Source organism: Schistocerca piceifrons, chromosome 3 (assembly GCF_021461385.2).
Source record: "Schistocerca piceifrons isolate TAMUIC-IGC-003096 chromosome 3, iqSchPice1.1, whole genome shotgun sequence".
NCBI classification, from domain to species: domain Eukaryota; kingdom Metazoa; phylum Arthropoda; class Insecta; order Orthoptera; family Acrididae; genus Schistocerca; species Schistocerca piceifrons.
In genome coordinates this window covers 782,384,324-782,407,322 of record NC_060140.1, presented here as the reverse complement: position 1 = coordinate 782,407,322, position 22,999 = coordinate 782,384,324, and the positions used below count along the sequence as shown (strand labels likewise).

Sequence of the window (22,999 nt, the reverse complement as noted above, 5' to 3'; positions counted from 1 at the left end):
TCACGTCTATATGCCCGTGCATATCTTCCGCAGAAATTGTTTACCCCTTTGACCTACGACCCGTGGTGCACCACATTTGCCTTGGCGCCGGTTTTGGATAGTGTCATTTTGCCATGCACAGTATACTTTAACTATGAACGCCTTAACAGTTTACAAACTTAGCTGTCTTCGAAATGCTTCCACCCTTGGCTCGAAAGCCAGCGATCATGGCCTTTTGGAAAGATAAATCGCTTCGTTTCCACATGACGACAACATCTGTAGTGTGTTCAGCGTCTCCCGAGCACACTTTATACACGCTCCATTGCCAGTGTTGCCACGTGCCGTCTGTGGGTGGTTATTGCACTACTGCACGATGATGTCGAACACACGCGGTGGTCACCTTATTGTGACTGGACCATGAAGTTGCACTTGCTCTCGTGCCTCTAGCTGTAAGGTCTGCCAATACTGGTTACCTTCTACCATTACGCCAACGGCCTTTCCGCAGTGGTGACACCGATTCCCGTCAGATCACCGAAGTTAAGCGCTGTCGGGCTGGGCTAGCACTTGAACGGGTGACCATCTGGTCTGCCGAGCGCTGTTGGCAAGTGGGGTGCACTCAGCCCTTGTGAGGCAAACTGAGGAGCTACTTGACTGAAAACTAGCGGCTCCAGTGCTGACCACGTGCCCCTCCACATCCAGTGACGCCTGTGGGCTGAGGGTGGCACGGCGGCTGGTCGGTACCATTAGGCCTTCCAAGGCCTGTTGGGACGGAATTTAGTTTGGTTTTAGTTTTTTCTACCACTTCAATTAACTGGGAGTTTTGATGAACTCTTGGACTCTGAACCAAAATTCTGTCAGTCTAATGCATTGTTTGTTGTGCATAAATTTTCAAACGGTTTGACAGCACTAATTAACCAATAATGGAAACAAATTAGAGGGATACGTTTCCTTCATCCAGTGAGAGCTAGTCTGGTAAAGTGTTATTAGGATAATCCGTTTCCAGTGGACAACTCTGGAAGTTAGGCCCATGATATGGATCGTTGAATAAAAAGTGTGTACATCGTACATGCTATAGAAGATTAGTTACGGAAGGCTGTGGCTCCATGTGAGGCTTTTAAAGACGGAGTATCTGGCTGGTTGCCTTGTCACTGCGCTTATGTATCGTCTGCTGAAGGCACCGCCTGCCGTCTGAGTGGCTTGATTTGAATTTATATTGCCGCTCGGGCGCTTATCAACGCCGGTGATACATCGTGTCGTCGTCTGCACCGCAGAGTAATAGCCGGCACTTGCGGTGGCGCTGTCTCCGCTGAAAGCTCTTTCCGCGCTCTTCGTTTTTACAGCTCCGAAGCGCAAACACCCTGTGCTTTAAAGTTAAAAATGCAGCGTTTCCGCATTTCTGCAAAATCAGATGTAGACTAGAAATCGTCTGATCAGCTGACACTGCTGCCGCTGATAACTGAACGAGTCGGTTTCTCACAGCGAACACCGGTTTGTATAGCCGCTTAATGTACAGATTTCTTATTTCCAACGTACTTGTTTTATAAGGAAAGGGCTGAAGTGCACAGCTTAAGGAAAACCTGTCCAACGATAGTGCGCAACAGAATTAAAGGATAACTCTTTCGAAGCCCCGAAATTGCATCGCCAATGCCTTGCCGCAGCGATAACGCCGGTTCCGTCAGATCACCAAAATTAAGTGCTGTTGGGCTTGTCTGGCGCCTGGATGTGTGAATGTGCAGGTCTGCCGAGCGCTGTTGGCAAGCGGAATGCACTTAGCCCTCGTGAGGCCAACTGAGGAGTTTCTTGGCTGATAAGTAGCGGCTGCGGTCACGATAACTGACGAGTTCTGGAAGAGCGGTGTGCTGGCAACATGTCTCTCAATGCCCGCATCCAATGGCACCTGACGACTGAGGATGACACGAAGGTCGGTCGGTTCCATTGAGCCTTCCGAAGCTTTTAGGATGGAAAAATTGCCTCCCATAGCAAATTTTGGGATTTCCTCTGTAATGGTACAAAAATGTGGCTCCCTGCGATGCCACACTCCGGCTCTACGATGCATCAAACAGTAATGTGTCCATAGATGAAGGAATAAGGCCACGGATCATTCAAGATGAATTAATGAAATCACACAGGCACTAAAATGCACCGAAATTCTGCCGTGTCTCACGATGATAAGGTTTTCACAGCCCCTCTTACCCAAATTTCACCCGTTCTGTTGTCGTCTCGGCGATGGAGGTCATAACTGCGACGCGCAGCGTTGAAATAAAGCGCTTTTGCTTACGTGTGGCCTAGAAAAACATTCGAGATACACCGTCGCTCAGAATCGGAACGGAAATGCCTCGGGAAGTGGCATAAAGAACTTTAATGGAACCACTGATTTCCGCACATTTCGCGGTGGAGAAAGACTATTCGAAGTGCGACGAGCAATAGGACGAATCTCTTGACAACCTCTGACAGATTGAAAACAGCGGAACCAATACCAGACGGAGTAAACGTTAAAGGAAAGAAGCGGAATGAACGAAGACGATTAAAAGTGTCTACAACGGATAGTGTTTCTGTCACATGCATGTAAACGGTCGTAAATATAGTGGCCGTAAATAGGTGCTAAACGACGGGGAATGGAGACGAGTCTCATACACTGCCAGTGACAAAAGATTCCAAACCCGACAGGAATTACTGGTCCTAGTGAAAGCAATTCCATCTCAAGCAGCTTGTCCAACATTTGGATTTATGACGCCCTGTTGTATGGCATTTCATGATTTCAGAAATCGTCGGTGTTTGCATGTAGAATTCTTATTTTAAATTTCTCCAAATATAAAAACCAGAGGTGCCAAGGCTAGTGAAAGTGGGGGGCATTTTGTGTTTTCAAGCGACAAACCAAACTACCTCCTAACGTTCTTTTAAGAGTCGTAATGTAATGATCTGCATAGAAAGGAGAGAACATCCATAATTTTAGTATTACCTGAACTTCCTTGATTGTTGAAAAGCCTGCACCGCACCATGGCCGATCTGGACCGATGAGTATCCTATTCACTCAGCATTTCAGTATAAGTTTGTTTAAATAATTGCATTACATTGGCTCATATAAAGTATGGTTACACTTCTTATCATCAGATCATTTTGATACTAAAAGACTAAATGTTCATGTAATCATTTTGACTTGGGTGGGCAACATTCTCTCGAGTAATTAAGAAAATATTTCTTTTATAAATACATCATATTACCGATGCCATCGGAACGAGATGTAATTTTTTCTTATATTTCGTATAACACAAAATTTCAGATACAGTCAGTACTCTGTAACAAATATTTTTATAAATACGTGCGGTATGGATGCAAAGTGTGTTCCTTGGTTTTTTATATATATATTAATACCAGTTTTATGAAAATAAAAATGTTCATAACATTTTCATTAGCCATCTGCTAGTGGGTGTTTCTTTCTGGTTTTAACATAATTACTGAACTCATTTCAATATTTAAACATGCCTTTGTAATTTTACCTAAATCTATTACGTTTTACTCCTTAAATATCTTTTTTAAAGACTGTAAAACACAAATTACAGTTTACTACGAGTTACTACGAGGACGTAGCCAAAGTGGGGGTGGCGTGAGAGGGGGGTGTCCAAGGGGGCCAAAACTGCGCTCCCCCCTCCCCCCCCCCCCCCCTCTGCCAGCCACCTGAATGAAATTATACACAACCTCCTTTTGTATAGTCAAATTGAATGGTGTTTAGAGTTCAACCACACTACGAGAAAGGGGTATCTATTCCTATTTTATCAATCCATCCAAAACCAATTGTTGGCCTTTATTGAACTCAGTTGTTGTTTTGATAATCAGTTCAATTCGTGCTTGCAGCTGAATATACTGTATGTACTACTGTTTATTGTTTTTGCTTTTTTTATAAAACGCATGTTAACCATCAGCTGTTTATTTGTCCCATTAGTAATCGAGCGGTTTCGGTTAATAACCATCATCCAGGATGTAGGATACAACAGAGAAGTTACAAGCATCCCTTATTCCTTTGAAGCTGAACAATATGTGATGCTTTTAACTAACCTGTTATAACTAACTGGTCAAATTAACAGCTGATGGTTAAAAAGCGTTTTAGAAAATATTTTTACGGCTGTTGAACCTAATCTTATGGAAACATATTGTTTTGTATTTGTATTGTTGCAAGAGCTGCTACAGAGATGTGACAGAAGTCATGGGATACCTCCTAATATCGTGTCGGTGCTCCTTTTCCCCACATAGCACAGCAGCTCGACGTGGTACGGACTGAACAAGGCACTGGAGGACACCTGCAGAAATACTGATCCATTCTGCCTCTATAGACGTCCATAACTGCACAAGTGTTGTCTGTGCAGCATTTTGTGCACGAACTGCCCTCTCTGTTATGTCCCATATATGTTCTATGGAATTCACGTCGGCGATCTGGGTGGCCAAATCATTTGTTCAAACTGTCCAGAATGTTTATCAAACCAATCGCCAACAAAAGTGGCCCGGAAACATGGCGTACTGTCATCCATAAAAATTCCATCGTTGTTTGCTAACATGAATTCCATGAGTAGTTGCAATGGTCTATAAGTAGCCGAACATACCAGAGTGTGGCGTCGCAACTAGTGAGCGATCGCCCATTTGTCTATTAAAAGCTTTACTTCAGAATGTATGTGGGCTGCAATGTAAGCCGGTAGAGTATTATACGGTCAGTAACGGACGAGTTGTGTCCTGCAGACTGACGTCACGACCATCTGTTGCAGCTGCGCGAGTGAAAGCAGTGGAGTAGCGCTGGCAGGCCACTTACATTATACGAAACTAAAAATATTAATAACTAATAAAGGAATTACCTGAGGAACGTCATATTTGATGTACATCCTTCTGTTGTGAAAACAAACAATATGTCAAAGTCTGAGATCAAAAATAGTTGTATTTTGGAAATTGGTAAATTTCCAAAAAAAAAAAAAACGTAATTTTCCGACAGTCAAGAATTTAAATAAATACAGTCATGTAATAGTTCACCTTCAATGACTATGTACGATGATCTGATAACACTTTCAGTGTTCATATATAAATTTGGAAAGTTTTTAGTTTCAGATAAACTCTGTGACTTTTCTATAACAATAATTTCAAGAATTCTAAGTAAATATGTGTAATGTGTGTTAGGGTGCGTGTGAATGAGAATGCGTGCGTGAGAGTACGTGGGACGTTCGGAATTATTAAAAATCGTTCATGTAATTCTCTACAGGATCTGGCAAGTGTTCCAACTCTGTAACGTGGGAACGAATCCACTAGTGTTCCCCTACTAGTGAATGTAGGATGTCCAAGTATGTATGCTTATGTATAAGACAACCAGAACATTCGCGGCTACATAATAAATTTCCAGATGTAGAGTAAAGCTAATAGTTCATTTTGTTTATTTAATTAGAGAGTTTTGTGTTACTTAATTTGATGACGTCAATGAGCCTAGAGAAGTGATTGGTGCTTGCTAGATTTTGGCGCGAGCCGCCCCCTAGAAGTGAGTTCTCATAGGTCGTAAGTGCTGACAGCCAATGAGAAGCGAGACGGTTGGCCGCCTAGCGAGGAGATATAGCTTTGAGTAGTGGGAGAGTGAGAGGGGAGTCGAGAGCTAGCTTTTTTTGGAGGCGGTTATGCTGGATTTGACTTTTCGCATTGTGTGAAAGATGAAGTCTTGGGATGCCTTCCGCGTTATGGTGCAGTGTTAATGGTATCTGGTAGTGACCAGAAACTGTTTATGAAAACTTTAGAGTATTGTGATAATTCGTTCCGACGGAAATCGCGAGTGAACTTTGAATTATACAGGGTGTTACAAAAAGGTACGGCCAAACTTTCAGGAAACATGCCTCACACACAAATAAAAAAAAGATGTTATGTGGACATGTGTCCGGAAACGCTTAATTTCTATGTTAGAGCTCATTTTAGTTTTGTCAGTATGTACTGTACTTCCTCGATTCACCGGCAGTTGGCCCAATTGAAGGAAGGTAATGTTGACTTCGATGCTTGTGTTGACATGCGACTCATTGCTCTACAGTACTAGCATCAAGCACATGAGTACGTAGCATCAACAGGACAGTGTTCATCACGAACGTGGTGTTGCAGTCAGTGCAGTGTTTACAAATGCGGAGTAGGCAGATGCCCATTTGAGGTATGGATTAGCACGGGGCAGTAGCCGTGGCGCGGTACGTTTGTATCGAGACAGATTTCCAGAACGAAGGTGTCCCGATAGGAAGACGTTCGAAGCAATTGATCGGCGTCTTAGGGAGCACGGAACATTCCAGCCTATGTTCGCGACTGGGGAAGACCTAGAACGATGACGACACCTGCAACAGACGAGGCAGTTCTTCGTGCAGTTGACGACAACCCTAATGCCAGCGTCAGAGAAGTTGCTGCTGTACAAGGTAACGTTGACCACGTCACTGGATGGAGAGTCCTACGGGAGAACCAGTTGTTTCCGTACCATGTACAGCGTGTGCAGGCATCAACATGTGTGAGCTGACGAGAATCCGCACGCAATTGTCCAATCACGTCATCAAGACAGATTTTCTGTGAACGTTTGGGCAGGCATTGTTGGTGATGTCTTGATTGGGCCCCATGTTCTTCCACCTACGCTCAATGGAGCGAAATCATGATTTCATATGGGATATCTACCTGTGCTGCTAGAACATGTGCCTTTACAAGTACGACACAACATGTGGTTCATGCACAATTTAGCTCCTGCACATTTAAGTCGAAGTGTTCGTACGCTTCTCAACAACAGATTCGGTGACCGATGGATTGGTAGAGGCGTACCAATTCCATGGCCTGCACGCTCTCCTGACCACAACCCTCTTGACTTCCATTTATGGGGGCATTTGAAAGCTCTTGTCTACGCAACCCCGGTACCAAATGTAGGGACTCTTTGTGTTCGTATTGTGGACGGCAGTGATACAATACGCTATTCTCCAGCGCTGCATTAGCGCATCAGGGATTCCATGCGACGGAGGGTGGATGCATGTATCCTCGCTAACGGAGGACATTTTGAACATTTCCTGTAACAAAGTGTTTGAAGTCACGCTGGTACGTTCTGTTGCTGTGTGTTTCCATTCCATGATTAATGTGATTTGAAGAGAAGTAATAAAACAAGCTGTAACATGGAAAGTAAGCGTTTCCTGACACATGTCCACGTAACATATTTTCTTTCTATGTGTGTGAAGAATGTTTCCTGAAAGTTTGGCCGTAGCTTTTTCTAACACCCTGTATAGCGTGGCGGTACTGAGTACATTCTTAGCGAGTATTTTATGGCGAGCATAAATTTTAACTAAAGACAACCACTGAATATCGTGTGCAGAAGTAATTGGCCGATCATTGACTGTGTTACAAGTAATTGGTTTCGGAATTTGGGAAGGTAAAAGTTCTGGCTGTTTTAGGTATGGTGATAACTGTGAGCAGAAACTTAAGTAATTTTCGTAAATGTGGGCTGATGATCTTGCTTCACGCCAATAAAGATCTATAGAAGGTTTAAATTTGAACTTCATGATTAGAGTACAAGTGACATCCCCTTTCCGAATCATTTCTTTAAAGTACACAGATAATTTTCAGCAAATTTTACTTATAGCGGCCTCCGGCGTGTAGCTATGAGGTTACAGTTTCCTCAACACTCCTTTCCTGTCATCTCGTGAGTAGCTGCAGTCAGGAGTTTACGTGCGAAGATCTACCGCTGTAAAGAGGTAGGTGAACAAAAATTACAAAAGAAATTGCATTGCAGCAGCAACGTATAATCCGTCGCAACTGGTGCATCGGCCGGGAAGCAGAATGAAACATTTCATTAAAAGCTGTAGTGTGTGTGTAACCGGACGATAAAAAAGTGCTCGCGAATAAATAGGAACTGGGGAAAGGAAAAATATTATAAATGAACTATCGCCATGTGGACGGAAAGACAGTGATAGCCCATGAACTGTGAGTGTGTTTGATGTGCTTGGCGGACGAATTTTGCGGTTATATCGCGCTGACTGAAGTAGCTGATAACGGCGACATCTGGCAGACTAGGAGCTACGAGACGACGCGACGGCGGCAGCGGAAGCAGTTGGCAGCGCTGACCGGAGTGGTGGCTCGTAAACCGGTACGGCGGCCCAGTGCATGGTGATCGGACCCGCAGCCTCAGCTAGCCGTGTTGGAGACATCAGAAGCGCAAAGTTAAGTAGTGTGGTTTTTAAAACTTTGTGTGTGTGTGTGTGTGTGTGTGTGTGTGTGCGTAAAAAAAAAACTGAATAAAATGGCCGAGTGTAAGCAAGCAAATGTAGAGGACGAACTGAGGTTAGATAGGGGGAAAGAACAAAGGGAAGAGGTTTTTGATCCCATGAACTTTAGCTGGGATGTGTTCCCAACCCAATTTCAGCAGTAGTTTGACAGAGTCATTAAGTGTTAGTTATGGATCGGAGGTCCAATAGAATGTATCAGATCCAAGTGTTTCAGATCTACTTGTGGCAGTAGCTAATATTAATGGAGACATTGTATCAGTAAATGATGAGATGAAAGATAGTGTGGCAGGTATGTTAATGAGTCTATTGGCAAAATTGAATGGTTTAAATGCTACTATGACGAAAGTGGATTGTAATATGACGAAAATGGGTACCTCATTAAGTGATGAGATGGAAGCTAAATTGACCAAATTAGGTTCTGAGACAAAAATTGGTTCTGAGATAGATTCAAAAATGAGTGGGTTAGAGTCAAAAATGACTAATATGGGCGAGGAAATAGAATCTAAGCTGGATTCAAAAATTTCAGAACTAAGAGATAGTTGGAAGCACGACATGGCAGTCCTTAGTAATAATGTAAAAATTGAAATAATCAGGTTAAACAGGAATGTACGCAAACTATTGTTCAAGTAAAAAGAGAATTAAATACACAAATCGAACAAGTTAATGGTGACCACCAGCAATTTAAAGTGCATGTAAATACAGAAATAGTCAAGGCTCGTGAATATATCAAATGGGTATAAAATTATAGTGAAATAAATCACGCTGCCTTAGAATGTAAATTGAAGGAAAATAAAGATAAGTGTGACAAACTTGGGGCTGAGGTAATAAATAAAGTCACTGGCTTGGAAACTCATAGTAATCAATTCAGTGAAATGAATGAGCAATTGTGTGAGCATGACTGTCGGCTAACAAAAGTAGAACACTGTGTTACTAACAGTAGTGGTATCATTATGTCTAATGGAATAGTAGAATCCACTGAGATTGCTTATGTCACCCATCGACAGTTTCTCAAGTTTGATCCCAATAAAAGTGTACATCCACGTGAGTTTTGGAATTACTTTGAGGATATCTTGCCTAAAGTGTGGACTGATAAGCAGAAGATCGGATTTATTACTTCAAACTTAATGGGGGAGGCAAGAATCTGGTGGAACTTGGCCTCAGAAAAATATACTAAATTACAGGAATTTGAACACGCTTTCTTTGAAGAGTACTGGGGTAAGCGAAAGGAAATGGATGTACTTAACCGTTTCTGGTCTGAGGAAAAATACGACCCCAAGAAAGAAGGAATAAAAAGATTTGTACAAAGGTGGGTAACTACTCTATCCTATCTTAGTAATAAAGTAGAAGCGGAGCAAATCATTTTGGGGGTAGGAAATAAGTTACCTTGTAATTGGAAGAATAAAATAATATCTGCACCTAGAGACAATGTAGATAAATTTGTACAATATCTAGAACGCGTTGAATCAACCTCAAAAAGGAGGAAAGCGCGAGAAGAGAGTATCGCCCTCCTGTGAAGCAGAATGACAATCGCACAGATGTAAACATAAGCAGAATGAGTGTGCAGAGAGGAGGCAGATATCGAGGTAGGTCACGAGGGAGAGGCAGGACATATGATAATCGGGTCAGTGACCGGGGGCAGTACGGAGACGGCCGACAGATGTCAGGAGGTGACGCAACCAGCTGGCGAAGGACGTCAGTTAGCGGTGACGCACCACGGTCGGAAAACTTGTAGCTGTCTACTATTATGCTAGCGCTCGTAGACAACGGCATTCCCAGTTAAACCCGGTGGCAAAACGATCCATAAGAAAGGCACCAGTAAAACCACCTAGCATTAATATAGTTGCTACGAAAGAAGGGAAGAATAACAGGGAGCAACAAGAGACAACAGAACTAATTAAAGTAGAGTTAATGGGGCACAGTAATATTAACAATAAGAAAAAGAACACGCTTGTCGAAGAAGAAAGTACTGATAATAAGGTTTTGAAACAGGAGGTGAAGGTAAATCTGCACAGCAAAACAGATGAGGATCTGTTTGACAGTGGTGGAAACAGAAATGAAGCAGAGGTCAAAGATGTGCTTAATAGGTTATCTGAAGTAGTTGAGGGTCGTGAAGAAGAATAGAAGAAGGAAGAAGTGGAGGATATATGTATTGCTGACGACACCTGGGTGAGGGTCGCAGAAACAGAGGTGAGTACAGGAAGAGAAACACTAGAGAGATGTTTCGACTTAGCACTGGTGGACAGACTGGTAGGAGCTGCCACTAATAATAGGGATAATATTAAGCATGAGGGAGACCCTGTAAGCGTGAATGTGATATCCACCCAGAAGACAGGTTTTGACAGAAGGAAAATGGTGTAGGATTTATTAGATGAAGTAAAACCTGAAATCAAAAGAGAGTACTTAGGACAGTCAATAATAGAGTTCAGTGTATTAAATCAAAAGGTAAAGTGTTTAATAGATACAGGATCAGAGGTGTGTGCTGTGTCAAAAAATTTTGTGAATGGACTCCCAGATAATAAACAAGTAGTAAAGATGCCAGTAAGTGGCTTAAATATAATTGTAGCAACAGGAAAAACCCAGAAGGTGGCAAAGCTAGAAGTATTCCTACCCATAGTTGTAAAGGGATTAGTATTTAAGCAGAACTTCTTAGTAATAAGTGGACTAAGGGTAGAAATGCTGGTGGATGCTGATTATCTTAATAAACATGAAGGATGGGTAAATTTCGGGACAAATGATGTAGTGGTTAGAATTAATGGTAACCTTATAACAATACCCTTCATAGGTAAGAGACCATGTGACAATACAGAACTGAATGACTTTCCAATCTGTATTTGCAAGACCACAAAACTGATGGAAGGCTACAATGAGTACGGCGGAGGTAAAGAAGTGGATCCATCTGAGTTGGATAGCGTCGGAGACGAAAATACCTCAGAGGGCTTTGCACTCTTTGCAGAGCTAAGTGCGTGACGAACACTAGGTCTCGAGTCGTATGACAATACTATTTCCTTTCATTTCATGTCAACCTTCCCCTTATTTCATTCAGAACTTTTTTCTGTCTTCTTTCCTTCTTCACTATCTAGCGTCAGAGAGAGTACCAGGAGGTTGTTTTGGGAAGAGAGGCAGGGTGTGGCCTGCACAATGTCAGTAAAGGAGTGAGAGGTTAGGTGTTGCCTGCGCACTTGTAGTATTAAGTATGTGAATAAATGGCGTGAGAACCTTGGGAGGTTGTTTTGGTAAGGGAGATTAACGTATGATACAGAGCAGCTAGGCTGTCTGTAAAATAATGGTAATATGTTGTAAGAAGTATATTTGTGTAAGGTAATGAGAAAATGTTTCAATAAGAATGCATGTGATGAAATAATTACAGAGCAGAAAGGCTGGCTGTAAAACGATGGTAATGTGTAACAGAGCAGTAAAAGTGTTGCCTGCTAAATAATAATAAACAAAAGAGTGAGAGGCAAGGTGTTGCCTGCTCAGTGTTGGTAAAAGTAGGAGAGGCTATGTTTGTAAACAGAGTGAGGTAATGTAAGTAAACGAAAACAGGATCAAAGCTTAAAAACAGGTGGATGTACAAATGAGAGAAGTGAGAAGGAACCTGAAGTAACCCAGAATAAATTGAGGCGTTATTAACCTGAGTGAGTGTAGTATGGATATGACTATGTAACAAATTCTGAATGTGACTAGAGAAACCTGATGTTGAATTTTGTGAAACCTGAGTTGGAGATTATTGTAACAGAGCAGCAAAAGGCTGGTTTGAGAAACCCTAAGTTGACTTTAGTCAAGAGGAACCCATATATGAATCTGAACCATTCAAGTGCCCCAGAAGTCAATAGAACAATTTTAAGATTAGTAGTTTTAAGGAATGTGTAGTGTTTATATGTGTTTTCAAATGATGTTTTTCTTGTACAGGACTGCAGGAGATGGCCTGGAGAAAAATTGTATATATATGAATAATTTTGTGTTTTGTAAGGTTATGTGGTGTACTGGATTTGGAGAGCCATAAGCACTGGCTGAAATTTGAAGTGTATTTGTGTACTACATGTTAGAAATAATTTGTATATATTTATATGTAACAGTAACTTGTTTGATTCATTGCGATGAAAAAATAATTGAAGAAAAATTAATAGTAAATGTGCCACTTTGGTACTGCTTGTAGGAAAGTTAGTTCACTTTTAACTAAAAAAGGGTATTTGTAAATGGAAATATTGGAAAGAAAATTTTGCATGATGACTTGGAAATGTAGAGTTATTCAGTAAGAGTCATGAAAGCTATGATTAAAATAATTTTGAGAGGGTTATTGTATTAGGTTAAGATGTAGCTTTTAAGGATGGAAACTGAGGCCAGCCGAATTTTTCAGGTGCGCTGGCATAAGGTTGTAGTAGCACGAGACTCACATGGACCTCCAAAGCAGGACGGAGTCGGACAATGAGTGCTAGCAGAAGTGAAAAGTGTAAGTGTTCACAGGTGCTGCTCACCAAAGAGATTATGTTGTTAGTGTGCGTATGATGTAAAAAGAGTGTATTGTAGGTTTGTTTCTTTTTCAGCAAATTGTAAAAATAAAAAAACACACATATGAAGATTGTAACTTTCATATTTCAGTATTGATGATTTAACACATAAGTCTAGAGTTAATTGATTGTAGGTCATCAGTCCTAGATATTGATGAATGAAACATATACAGAACCAGAAATGACAAATAATAACGTTTCAAGTAAATCTTTAATAGAAAAATATTAAGAAACAAATATTTGTTAAGAAATTAAAAATTTTAGTTCCTCAGGAGGTATGTGGCATCGCCACTAGTGCGCGATCGCCCATTTGTCTATTAAAAGCTTTACTTCAGAATGTATGTGGGCTGCAATGTAAGCCGATAGGGTATTATACGGTCAGTAACGGACGAGTTGTGTCCTGCAGACAGACGGCACGGTCCATCTGTTGCAGCTGCGCGTGTGAAAGCAGTGGAGTAGCGCTGGCAGGCCACTTACATTATACGAAACTAAAAATATTAATAACTAATAAAGGAATTACCTGAGGACCGTCATACTTCATGTACATCCTTCTGTTGTGAAAACAAACAATATGTCAAAGTCTCAGATCAAAAATAGTTGTATTTTGGAAGTTAGTAAAATTCCAAAAAAAAAAAAAAGTAATTTTCCGACAGTCAAGAATTTAAATAAATATCGTGATGTACTAGTTCACCTTCAGTGACTATGTACGATGATCTGATAACACTTTCAGTGTTCATATATAAATTTGGAAAGTTTTTAGTTTCAGAAAACCTCTGTGACTTTTCTATGATAATAATTTCAAGAATTCTATGTAAATATGTGTAATGTGAGTTAGGGTTCGTGTGAACGAGAATGTGTGCATGAGAGTATGTGGGACGTTCGGCATAATTAAACATGTGCGACTACATAATAAATTTCTAGATGTAGAGAAAAGCTTATAGTTCATTTTGTTTAACCTATTTAATTAGAGAGTTTTGTGTTACTTAATTTGATGACGTCAAGGAGCCTAGAGAAGTGGTTGGTGCTTGCTAGATTTTGGCGCGAGCCGCGCCCTAGAAGTGAGTTCTCATTGGTCGTAAGTGCTGACAGCCAATGAGAAGCGAGACGGTTGGCCGCCTAGCGAGGAGATATAGTTTAGAGTGTGGGAGAGTGAGAAAGGAGTCACGAGCTAGCTTTGTTTGGAGGCGGTTATGGTGGATGTGACTTTTCGCATTATGTGAAAGATGAAGTCTTGGGATGCCTTCCGCGTTATGATCCAGTGTTAATGGTATCTGGTAGTGACCAGAAACTGTTTATGAAAACTTTAGAGTGTTGTGATAATTCGTTCCGACGGAAATCGCAAGTGAACTTTGAATTGTACAGCGTGGCGGTACTGAGTATATTCTTACTGAGTATTTTATGGCGAGCATAAACTTTAACTAAAGACAACCACTGAATATCGTGTGCATAAGCAATTGGCCGATCATTGACTGTGTTACAAGTAATTGGTTTCGGAATTTGGGAAGGTAAAAGTTCTGGCTGTTTTAGGTATGGTGGTAACTGTGAGCAGAAACTTAAGTAATTTTCGTAAATGTGGGCTGATGATCTTGCTTCACGGCAATAAAGATCTATAGAAGGTTTAAATTTGAACTTCATGTTTAGAGTACGAGTGACATCCCCTTTCCGAATCATTTCTTTAAAGTACACAGACAATTTTCAGAAAATTTTACTTATAGCTATGAGGTTACAGTTTCCTCAACATTGCTTTCATGTCATCTCGTAAATAGATGCAGTCGGGAGTTTACGTGCGATGATCTACCGCTGTAAACAGGTAGGTGAACAAAAAATATAAAAGAAATTGCATTGCAGCAGCAACGTATAATCCTTCGCAATTTGTGCATCGCATCGCACGCAAGTAAAAAAAAAAAAAAATTAAAAAAAAAAATCCGTCGCAAGAGGACCCAGTCAACTCCACTTAAATACAGCCCATACCATTGTGGAATCACTACGAACTTGCACAGTGCCTTGTCGACAAGTTGTGTGCACGGCATGTAGGGGTCTGCGTCACACTCGAAACCTGCTATCATATCTCACCAACTGAAATCTGGAATCTTATGACCGGATCACATTTTTCCTGTGGTCTAGAGTCCTACTGATATGCTCTTGAGCCCAGAAGAGACCCTCCAAGAGATGTCGTGCTGTCGGCATGGGGACTTGTGACGGTCGTCTGCTGACATAGCCTATCAACGCCAAACTTCACCGCACTGGCCTAACGTATACGCTCGTCGTACATCCCACATTGATTTCTGCGCATAATTTACGCACTGTTGTTGTCTTTGAGCACTGAGAATTCTACTCAAACTCCGCAGCTCTTGGTTCTTAAGTGAAGGCCAAACCATTCGCTCGAATTATCCAGAATGTTTTTCAAACCAATCTCGAACAAATGTGGCCCGATGGCATGGCACTGTCCGTACTGAGGGATAATGTCTGAAATTTGGTACTCTCGGCACACTCTTGAGACTGTGGTTTCTCGGAATACTGAATTCCCTAACGATTTCCAAAACGGAATATCCCACGTATCTAGCTCCAGCTACCATTCCCGGTTGAAAGTCTATTAATTCCTATCTAACAGCCATCTAGCTGCACGTGAATCAGCTGAATATAAATGACAGCCCGACCAATGAACTGATGTTTTGTGCCTTGTGTACGCGATATTATCGCCATCTATATACGTGCATACCGCTATGCCATGACTTTTTGTCACCTCACTGTAATTATGGATAAGTCTGAAACAAGAAAGAAGGTCTCAGATTTTATTTCGTCCGCTAGAATCCGGTAGTACTGTGTAGCAAGGTACAAAATAGAAGTGCATTGGCAGGGCTGACATTTATAATCAGGTGATTCATGTGCTAGGGTTTCCGATTTGATTATTACTACCAGAAAGGAATTAACAGACTTAGAATGCGGGAAGGTAGCTGGAGCTAGACATATGGGACATTCCAATTGGGAAATATTTAGGGATTTCAACATTCCGAGATGCAAAATGTCAAGAGTGTGCCGAGAACATCAATTTTCAGGCATCACCTCTCACCACGGATAACGCCATGTGACCGGGTTACAGTTGTTCGTGATTGGTTTGAGAAACATTCTGGATAATTTGAGCCACTAGTTTGGCCTTCATTTAAGGCCGAGAGCTGTGGCGTTTTCAGTGCTAACAGACAAGCAAAAGTACGTGAATTACTCGCAGAAACCAATGTGGGACGCATGACGAACTGTAAGCGTACTGTCATATCGCTGGATTAGTTGCGGAGTATCTTTGGGAGCGGCCGCTTTTTTTTGCTGAGTCGAGCACGGGACACGAAACTGTTATGTTGTGTCGTAGGTAACTCTGCATGTGAGAAGGACTGTTATTATGGAAGTTCAAGTGTTACTACAAGTGCTGTTACATTAAGGTGATGAAATATGGAAGTGATTCAGAGGAAAGTGCGTAATTATGTAATTAAAAATGAGCAGTATCGCAGATAACGTATTTGTGTGTCCTCTTGTTGGGCGTCGCACAGCATCAATCATCCGCGCAGTGTTCGGTCTCCCACAATGAACAAATGTGAATCAGTAAAAATTAGTTACCACGAAAGAGTGCAATCAAATGACACTGTCTTGTAGCGAGCGTGAGAACGTGCGTTCGATCATCGCGTTTCCGCATCATCAGTAATCAGCTTCGCCGCGACGGTTACGCGCACGCTCATACAATTGTGAACTGTGAACTGTAATTTAAATTTAAGAGGAGTGTTATATCATTACTAGTGTCAAGGAGGACTGGTACGATACCAAAAGAAATCGTGTATGCGTGGCGAGCGTAAGAACTTTCCTTCGATCATTCGGCTTCCGCATCATTTAACAATCATCCGCGCCGTGTTCGGTTGCACGTACGCTCGTCCAAGTGATATTGTGTACAGATAATTATCTAGAAGTTGGCATAAACACTTGTGACTTAAACAGTGCAACCTGTGATTTTCATATCGTCTCAGATTAGGACAGTGTTGTGTTTGACGTTGACTGGCTCCCGTAACCTGGTTGCATGTTTAGATACATAATTTCAGTCAGGCCGATCAGCTGTGTGGAGCAGAGCAATACGACCGCCGCGGAATTATCCGGTACGTGCTGTGGACAGAGCTCACGGTCAAGAAGCAGCAGCACTTATACCAATTGAGGGACTCCCCCTGGCATGTTACAGAATGTATCCCTTAGGACACTGCGGCAGTCTGGCCTCAGTAGGCTATGTCAGCAGATGACCGTGACAGTCAGTAAGTAGAAAATGCGTACGCACTACTGTAATAGCCTAATTACCTGTCTAACGCAGTTTAATGTTAGCATTGGAGACGTTACTTGGAGGCTAGGAGAACCTTGGGGTTGCAATATTTCAATATTTCACAACGCAGCGAGGTGTTAAGTATCTTTATAAATAACATGAAATAAAAATCAGTGGATAAGAATGCTCTTGGATTTATGTGTATCACCCAAAAATAGCGTTGATCAACAAAAATGCAAACGGTGATGGTTCCATTTCTTTAAAAAAATTTGTTCAATAATTTATCATTAGTAGCCAAAATGGCAAAATATCGCTCAGTCCAGTCACCGAGGAGGTACTCAGTTACGAGAACGAGTTCCGATACGGAACATCGGGGGGGGGGGGGGGGGGGGGGGCTTGGGGGCTTGTGGAGAGCGGAAGGTTGTCATGACAGCACATCCTGTAGCCCGTCCGTTCCTAAAAGATTTGTTTGGTGGGGCGCTTGAATTCGTCCGAGCCGACTGCACCCTGCATCCCTCCTTCCCTTTTTCGTCCAAAATCTATTTACGCTTTTGTAATACTCTGATACCTGGAAACAGGAATTCGAAGCACAATTGAATCTTAAAATATGCACGCACTGTGCAGTATCAGATGACGAAAAATGCACAACTAACAGAAAACGAGGAACGTCAGATTCAATCATTTTTTGACACATTCTATTTTATTTTAAAACAATGTACAACAAAAATTTACTACAAATTCTCCTCTGACTTGGTATAGCTCTTTGTATTGAGGGGCTGAGCTAGCAATCCCTGGATTCACTGGGTGAGATGCATTGAATCCATCTGCCGGTGACCTTCAAGATGATTTTGTGTCTGATTTCTCATTTTCAATTAATGCAAATGCCTGGGTTGGTCCCTTACCATACGCCACAGTCAGTTGCTTCCGAATACATTTCTTTCCTGACAGTTTCCAATTTCCTTAAAGATGACGCTCCTCTCCGTAAATGAAAAGAGTTGCATCGAAGCCGAGTCGAGCTGGTACGGTACCAAAAGAAATCGTGTATGCGTGGCGAGCGTAAGAACTTTCCTTCGGTCATTCGGCTTCCGCATCATTTAACAATCATCCGTTCCGTGTTCGGCTCCACGTACGCTCGTCCAAGTGATATTGTGTACAGATAATTATCTGGAAGGCCCACATCCTCCCCATTTAGGCTCACACATTTGTAGGTCGGAACTTTCTTTAATATAGAAAATGATCTTTCTTACGTTGCAAGAAGTGACAGATGCGTGCTAAAATGTGGAATATTGGAAGGGTGTTTAGTTGGATGCTTCCAGATCCTGCGTATTTTCGCCAGCAAAAATTGTTTTAGCTTCTCTGTCGAACGTAGATCTGTTTATTGCCTAAACCCTGTTGATAATAATCACCGAGTCACAAAACATTTGCGCTCGTCCATTCCTGATCACTTCCTGATCTCAAACCAAGATTGAAAGAATGAGAGCGTAAAATGGCCTTGGAGAGTGAAGGGAGATTGGAGCATGACTGCTTCATAGCTGTTTCCCAAAATACAGCACTGCTGAGTAACGGGATTATATCTCCGCTTGGTGAAAACTCCGAGACCATTGTCGAATGAAATGGTTTGTCGTTCTTTACGGAAATTTTCTGACTAAACGAAAAACATGCGTCTTTATTTGGTCCACTTTAACAAATCGGACTGTACCTCTTACAAATTCTTGCCGTTTATTATTATAGACGCCACGCACAGAGGTTATCTGCATGGAAACGCAAGGAATAAGGTCACTTTAACTGATGTCTGATATCTGTAATGTCACGTAATACATTGTGCTACTATATCTACGATGAGTCATCATGACCTGGAAGCAATTGGTATGTGAATGTAAGGTTTACAAGCTGATGTATTTGTGATCTGGATTTAATATAATTTTGATGCTTGATTCTCACTATATTCTTGTATTCATATGCGCTCAAGACAATCACACAGGAGCCGAAATCGATCTGCAATAAACAGATTAAAAATTTACGATCGAAGCTCCCCTAACTAATATGTTGGATCTCATGAATACTGTCGTGGAACGGGCTGACCCTGATGGAAACAAACGTGAGGTTATTAACATTTAGTCACTGTTCGCTGAGGTTAAGAGATTACAACAGACTAAAACACTGAGATTAATTTATTAATTCCTTTGTAGATGAGAATTGCGACACTGGAGAAACAAAATCATACCACGAACTTCTAATAACAATTTGCTTTCGAATTCATTCATCCTGGGACGACAGGCCCGATATTCAAGTTGGCTTCACATGTTATTCGCGTGCGCAGCTGAGCAGATGTTGCGTCACAACTTAAACAAAGAATTTTAACGACTCCGGCGAACACCGTACGACAACGGCGACTGCTGCGCTGCTTATCCAAAAGGAGAAGCGTCATATCTAATTTTGGTAAAGAGAGAGGTACAGCCGCGAGATATTGCAGCTCACAAAAGCTGTATTTATTCAGCAAAATATGAAGGCGTACAATGGTAAGCTCATAGCTGGCCCGATTCTATATTATATTATTATTACTATAGGCGCCCGCGTTAGCAATTGAGGGCAGCTGATCATTACATTGAGAGTGCTATCTAGTAACCGCAAATACAAACTGGCTACTTAACATTCAAAACAGACGAATATTATGATGAACATTATCTAGTGCATGAAGTAAAAGGCAGTATTTTATCTGACAGCAGCAGACATGGTAACATTTTGTCTCCATAAGAACTTAGAAGTACAGTTTCAAGGCTGGAAACGCCATCATAGAATAACAAAGGGGGCTGAATGACTCAGCGTGTAGAAAACCGAAATAACATGAAATGCAGCCAATATAAACCATTTAATAAACAAAAAATTATGAGTCGACATAGACAGAAAAAAAGATTTCGGTAACTACACGAGGGAACACGGAATCAAATATCAAGTAACGGCTTTATACCGTTGAAGAAGTTTCTATTACGTAATAGTAACTGCTTATTCCATCCCCAATAGTCACGCCTTAGTCCATAAAATATATGATTTAGAAAGCAGCCCAGATACCAAGTGGTTTTCACTAGACATCAAAACTCTTTATACAAACGTTCCGGTACAATAAACGCTTAGGATCACAGAAAAATGTTTACGTCAGATCAAAAAAGAACTTTCAGACTTTATTAATCTAATCACAGTCGTAGTTAAATACCACTATTCTGAATTATCGAACAATTGTATGAGCAATCCGACGGTCTCGCTATGGGAAATCTGTTAGCTGGTATCCTTGCTGACATTTTCATTATTGTCTAAAAGAAAAGTTTTGCAACTGTTTCTCAGCTACAGCATTAGGCACTCTCTCTTATTTTAGATATGTTGATGATGTTTTAGTCACCTACAAAGGACCTGATGATGGCATTGACCATATTTTCAATCTCTGTAATGAACTTCAGCCGGCCGCAGTGGTCGAGCGGTTCTAGGCGCTTCAGACTGGAACCGCGCTACCGCTACGGTCGCAGGTTCGAATCCTGCCTCGGGCATGGATGCATGTGATGTCCTTTGTTAGGTTTAAGTAGTTCTAAGGTCTAGGGGACTGATGACCTCAGATGTTATGTCCCATAGTGCTCAAAGACAATTGAACCATTTGAATGAACTTCACGAAAAAATATCCTTCACCAGCGAACTCAAAAACGAGGCCCGTCAACTGAACTTTCTTGACTTGACGCTTACAGAAGAAGAAAATAAAATCTCATTCAACGTTTTTCGTAAAGAACCATTTACCGATCAGATCCTACCCGCGTCTTCCATGCACCCACAATCTCATAAAAACGCTTTCTTTGACTCTGTTATTCATGGAGCTGCATCTATTCCAATCACGAAAGAAAAATGCGATCAAGAAATTAATTTAATTGAATGAATAGCAGTTAATAACGAATATGAACATGTCATAGTGGATGACATCCTTAAAAAGAAAACTGTTAAAAGAGTTAATACACTCGGCACCTCTATCTATGAATCCTAACCTAAAGAAGGTTTTTCCTATTCCTTTCTTGCGGACCATCTCCTATGAGATTCAACGCCTTCTTAATAATGAATACAACTGTAATTTCGCCTTTTCAACCAATAATACCTTGCAAAAAAATTTTTCATAATTTTAAATCAAATTCGCTCTTCTTTGGAGAACTCTGCTGTTTATAATATTTTCTGCGACGCCTGCTCTTCTTACTACATAGGACAAACAGGACGTGCCTTTACAGTCAGACACAAGGAATATCTTTTAAGAAAAAATGGTATTAGCACCCAAAATTCATCTTTTGCCGCCTACCTTCTGATTACAGGTCACGCGCCTAAAGCTGTTCACGATATCAACATTTTGCACATCGAGAAGAGCGGACGTAGATTAGATATTTTCGAAGAATTAGAAATTTTTAAACATATTTCTCATTTCTCGTAATGATGACCTCATTCTTAATGAGCAGCTACAATTACGTTATAAAAACTTCTTCAACAGTATACAGTTGTTACTTGATATTCGATTTCGTGTTCCATCCTGCAGTTACAGAAAAGTTTTTTTCTAAGTCAGCTCATAATTTTTCGTTTATTAAGTGGTTTATGTTTGGCTGCATGTCATGTTATATTGTTTTTCTACACGCTGAGTCATTCAGCCCCCTTTGTAATTCTGTAATGGCGTTTTCAGCCTTTAAACTGTACTTCTAAGCTCTTTTGTATACAAAATGTTACCATGTCTGCTGCTGTCAGACAAAATACTGCCTTTTACTTCATGTACTAAATAATGTTCATCATAATATTCGTCTGTCTGTATTTTGAATGTTAAATAGCCAGTTTGTATTGACGTCTACTAGATGGCACTCTTAGTGCAATGTTCACCTGCCCGCAATTGTAAACGCCTCAGTCTGCTGCTACTTGTGGCTTGACATGTGTGAGCAGCTCATAATCGCTTGCCTCATAGTAATGCCGAAACGAGGTCAAAAGACTTTGCCACCTAGTGCTGTTATTGCTTAATTTTATTCTGCTTAGTCTGCCCTTTCGTAGCATCAGTGACTGAACTGATTTAGTTCTCTGAGCATTAATAATCTTGTCATGTGCGGGATTGAATGTTTAAGTTCGTGTAGATATGTTTTGTGACCATGTCACTGTGACTTGTGACCAAATCTGAACTGTTTCAGACATACGTTGAGTAGTGGTTAATTTTTATGAAATTATATGTGCTGATGATGGTTGATTATTAAGCCAGTATCTGTCTCTGTTTGTAATGGTATCAGGCGGATGTTTAACTGCAGCAAACTTTGAGCAAGGATTTCTGACTTTAAAACCTGGAACCATCGAAAGTGTTAATAAAACTGAAGATACCTCCATTCAATTTTTGATTTACGGCACTGTATATATAATTGACAGCTTTATTAATCATTTTGAAGTTCTGTTTTCAAAGTTGATTTTCCTAGCTGTAAGCTGCTCTTTTTTTTTTTAGGAAAGAAAGAAAAAGCTCTGTTGGTTAAGCATAGTGTTTGAACATTTATTAAGTTCCCGGAATGAGGCTTTCACTCTGGGGCGGTGTGTCCGCTGATGTGAAACTTCCTGGTGTATTAAAATTCTATGCTGGACTGGGAATGGAGCTCGGTACATTTACCTTTTGCTTACAAGTGCTGTACCAACTGAGCTACCCAATAACGATTGACAAGCGTTTCTCACAGCTGTACTACTTTTCTTCTAGATGTGACAGTACCGCAAGTTTCGCAGGAGAACTTCTGTACTACCTTTCTTCCCGCAAATTTCGCCGGAATCATCTGTGAAGTTTGGAAAGTGGGAGAATAGTTACTAGTGAAACAAAACTGTGAGAAGTGGTCGTGGTTCGTGCTTGGGTAGTTCAGCTGGTAAGCCACTTGCCCGCGAAAGGCAAAAGTCCCGATTTCGAGTCTTGCTGCCACACGTGGTTTTAATCCACTAGGAAGCTTCAG

The 22,999-nt window shown here is 41.2% G+C and overlaps 1 pseudogene; it reads left to right on the top strand.

The window, feature by feature from the left end:
* Positions 1-465: 465 nt before the first annotated feature.
* LOC124790273 lies at positions 466-583 on the top strand (annotated as a pseudogene).
* Positions 584-22,999: the final 22,416 nt, after the last annotated feature.